Source organism: Sturnira hondurensis, unplaced genomic scaffold (assembly GCF_014824575.4).
Source record: "Sturnira hondurensis isolate 20B ecotype Veracruz unplaced genomic scaffold, ASM1482457v3 Scaffold0006496, whole genome shotgun sequence".
In the NCBI taxonomy this organism is placed as follows: Eukaryota; Metazoa; Chordata; class Mammalia; order Chiroptera; family Phyllostomidae; genus Sturnira; species Sturnira hondurensis.
In genome coordinates this window covers 26,315,444-26,320,062 of record NW_028079127.1, presented here as the reverse complement: position 1 = coordinate 26,320,062, position 4,619 = coordinate 26,315,444, and the positions used below count along the sequence as shown (strand labels likewise).

The 4,619-nt window shown below is 36.7% G+C and overlaps 1 pseudogene; it reads right to left on the bottom strand.

Moving 5' to 3' along the window:
• Positions 1-642: 642 nt before the first annotated feature.
• LOC118989659 (dnaJ homolog subfamily A member 1-like) lies at positions 643-1,923 on the bottom strand (annotated as a pseudogene).
• Positions 1,924-4,619: the final 2,696 nt, after the last annotated feature.

The window sequence follows — 4,619 nt, the reverse complement described above, 5'->3', positions numbered from 1 at the left end:
CAGAAGTCACTACTCTAAGGCTTATGGTCTAGAGAGAAGGATAAAAATGTAACCAAAGGCTGATATAGTTATATACATATTTTTTAAAAGATGGCACTCCAGAAGGGAATGCAATTCTACAAGTGCAAGCCCTCAAGAAGCAAATTATTGTGATAAACCCCTTCTTCAGAAAGGTATCGCTTCTATCACTGATACCACAGGTTAAATTATATGGCATGCCACCTTCAAGTAACAGTTGAGGCAATAAAGGCAGAGGCATTGCAATGAATCCTACTTAATACAACTATACAAACTAACACTTCTCTATAAATTAAGTTTTTTGTCTGACTGCCAGTTAATACAGAATTTTAACTTCAGAGCTCAACAATTAAGAGTCATACACCAAAGTCAATACATATAACCTAGCATTTCAGTATTGGCTATTCCATGAACATAGCTGAAATTAATTACAAAGTATGGCCTAAGAAATGCTAGGGGAAAATTTTTTCTTAAATAGTTTTTACAGGTATTAAACTTATCTTGCACACTTAAGTCATCATACATACAGGGCAAAGTCAGAGCTTTTATATTTAGAGTTTATTCTTCATTTAACTTTTAAAACACTACTATAGTTGAATATTAAAACAAAAACAATAGCAAGTAGTGAGCATGTTGTGATTGTAGTCCTTTACTCATTCACTACTGTATATAAAACGCCAGCAGTGAGTGTCATTCACTGGCCACATTAAGAGATCTGACACTGAACACTGCCCCTAGGATGATGTTTATCATCCTCATATGCTTCTCCATTGTAATGGTGCTGTCTTTCTTGATTTGGATCAAAGTCCACTAGTTCTACTGGTGCGTTTCATCAGTCTCTTCTACTTCTTTCCTTTCAGGGAGGAGTTTTTTCAGTGAAGAGAGTTATCAGGAGAAAGAAAGCCATGCTCAGGAAAGTTTACCTTAAATTCAATGATGAGGCAACCCTTTTCATATGGTCTACAATAAACTGACATGCCTTCATTTAGCACACACTTGATATGTCCCTGTTTGACAATCTGGCCTGGATCAGAGGTGATGACTATGGATCAGTTTTTAAGAGTAGCTATTGGCTTTTGGAAGTCACACAATGCTTCAATGTCTATACACAATGCTGTATGTCCATACACATGAAAAGGTCTTTTCACGGTGTGAAAACAGTATGGTCATTCTGATCTAAAACAAAGACAGTATCTCCTGGCTCTAGTCCTGGTTCTTGGTCTCCTTCACCATGCAATGTTATCTTCTGGCCATCTTTCATGCCTTTGTCCATATGAACTTCTAGAATCTTCTTCTCTTGAAACTATCTTCCTTCCATTACAGATTTCACATCTATCTTTAGGACTGATCTGTTCGCTGTGGCCCTGGAAGTCTGTGCACGCAGACTAAATTTGCTGAACCATTTCAGGTCCTATCTGATGAATTCTATTTGCATCCCAGTACCTCGGCAACTGGGACAGCACTCTATTGGTCCTTTCTTACCACCTCGTCCTTCACATTTGTCACAAATCACATTCTTTTGCAGAGCTAGTTTTCTTGTCGCACCATTATATAAACCTTCTAAGGTCACCGAAAGCTGATGCACAACATTTTTACCTCTCCTTTCCCTCTGCATCCTTCCTCCTCCTCCAAAAAACATATCAAAGATGTCCATGGGGGAGCCCAAACCTCCCCCTGCTCCACCTTCTTTAATTGTCTGTCCTCCTTCTTTATCATATAATTCCCTTTTCTTTGCATCAGAGAGCACTTCATAAGCTGGAGAAATCTGTTTAAACTTCTCTCCTTCATTTGGATTTTTATCAGGGTGGTACTTCAAGGCCAGCTTCCTGTAAGCCTTTTTAATTCTTCCTGAGTGGTATTGGGTGTGACCCCCAAACCATAATAGTAAGTGGTTTCTTTCATCATTTTTGACAGCCAGTGAACAGGTTGAGGCAGGTGTCTGAGAGCAGGAAACAGCACGTTACCACGCTCAGCTTGGAGTTTCTCAATGAGTGTTCTGGAAAGTTCCTCTTTTCTTAACTATACTCTAAATGCTATGTAATAGAGTGAGCAAAATAAATATTAGGTAAAAGAAAGATAAGAAAGAAGTGAAGCTATTTTTATTTGCATATGATATAGTTTGTTAACTACACAGTCCAAAATCAAACTAAGTCGACGATTCAAACTAGTAAGTGAATTTTTAACAATCACTTCATAAAAAAATCAATATGCAGAAATCAATTATGTTTATATGTTAACAAAATTCTAATTGAGATTAAAAACATCAATTGTGTATACATAAATATGTACATGAGCACAAAATTAAACAATCTAAATTATTACTGAATAAAAATAAAGCAGATTAAATAATCAGTGAGATATATGCATATTTTGAAAGATCCATCATTCACCATTACTGGTAATATCTATCTCTCTCTCCTTTTATCTTTCTAGAACTCTTATTTGGTTTTTGGTTCTTATAGAATTTGCTTATAGTTTTCTTTTTTTTTACAGAGTAAGTGATATTTTTAAAATTTATTTAATTATTTTTCAAGTACAGTTTTCTCTCTATTATTCTCACCCCATCCCACCCCCCTGTGCTCCCCACCTCACTCCCATTCCCACACTTCTCAGTTGTTGTCCATGTATCCTTTATATTTGTTCCTCTAAATCCCTCCTCTATTTCCCCTGAAATTTCCTCCCCTCTCCCCTCTGGTCCCTGTACCCCTGTTCTCTATTACAGTGTCTTTGGTTATATTTTTCTTGCTTGTTTGTTTTGTTATTTAGCTTCCTGTTAAAGGTGAGATCATATGGTATTTGTCCTTCAACATCTGGCTTATTTCACTCAGCATAATGCTTTCCAGTTCCATCTTTGCTGTTGAAACAGGTAGGAGCTCCTTCTTTCTCTCTGCTGCATAGAATTCCATTGTGTATATGTGCCATTGTTTTTGATCCATTCATTTACTGACTGGCACCTAGGTTGCTTCCAACTCTTGGCTATTGTAAATTGTGCTGCTATGAATATTGGGGTGCATAGGTTCTTTGGGATTGGTGTTTTAGGGTTCTTAGGATACAATCCCAGCAGTGGAATTGCCGAGTCAAAAGGCAGGTCCAATTTTAGTTTTCTGAGAAAACTCCATACTGTTTTCCATAATGGTTGTACCAGTCTGCAATCTTGCCAACAGTGGACCAGAGTCCCCTTTTCCCCACACCCTCTCCATCATTTGTTGTTTATTGCTTTGTTTATGATAGCCATTCAAACAAGTTTAAAGTGGTATCTCATTGTGGTTTTAATTTGCATCTCTAAGATAGCTAGTGATATTGAACATCTCTTCATGTGTCTCTGGATGTTCTGTATGTCCTCCTTGCAGAAGTGTCTGTTCAAGTCCTTTCCCCATTTTTTAATTGGGTTAGTTGTGAAGTCGTGTGAGTTCTTTGAGTTCTTCTTAGAGTGAAGGCGTGTGAGTTCTTTGTATATTTTGGAGATTAAACCGTTGTCTGAGGTATCTTTGGCAAATATGTTTTCCCATACAGTTGGTTGTCTTTTTATTTTAATGCTGTTTTCTTTAGCCACGCAGAAGCTTTTAATTTTGATGATATCTCATTTGTTTATTTTTCCTTTATGTCCTTTGCTCTAGGGGATGTATCAGTAAAATATTGCTGTGTGGAATATCTGAGATTTTCCTGCCAATATTCTCCTCTAGGGCTTTAATGGTTTCACTGCTTATATTTAAGTCATGTATCCACCTTGAATTTATTTTGGTGTATGGTATAAGTTGGTGCTCCGATTTCATGTTTTTGCAAGTACCTGTCCAGTTCGCCCAACACCATTTGTTGAAGAAGCTATCTTTACTCCATTTTATGTTACTGCCCCCTTTGGCAAATATTAATTAACTGTAGAGATTTGGGTTTATTTCTGGGCTTTGTGTTCTGTTCCATTGGTCTATGTGCCTGCTTTTATGCCAGTACCAGGCTGTGTTGATTACAGTGGCCTTGTAATACAGTTTGATACCAGGTACTGTGATCCCTCCTGCCTTCTTCTTCTTTCTCAAAATTGCAGCTGCTATTCGGGGTATTTTGTGGTTCCATATAAATTTTTGAAGTGTTTGTTCTATGTCTGTGATATATGCCATTGGTACTTTAATAGGTGTTGTATTAAATCTGTAAATTGCTTTGGGTAGTGTGGACATTTTGATGTTAATTCTTCCAATCCATGAACATGGTATATGTTTCCATTTGTTTGTCTCTTCCTTGATTTCTTTCTTCCATGTTGTGCAGTTTTCTGCATGCAGGTCTTTTACCTCCTTGGTTAGATTTATTCCCAGATATTTTATTTTTCTTTTTGCTATATCAAATAGGATTTTTTCTTGGTTTCTCCTTCTGCTAATTCATTGTTAGTATACAAAAATGCTTTTGATTTCTGGATATTGACTTTGTAACCCGCTGTTTTGCCAAATTCATTTATTAGTTCATTATTAGTTTATTCATTTATTTTTGGTATAGGCTATAGGATTTTCTATGTACACTAACATTTCATCTGCAAACAATGACAGTTTTGTTTCCTCCTTTGCAATTTGAATGCCTTTTATTTCCTCTTCTTGCCTGATCGCTGAGGCTAAAAC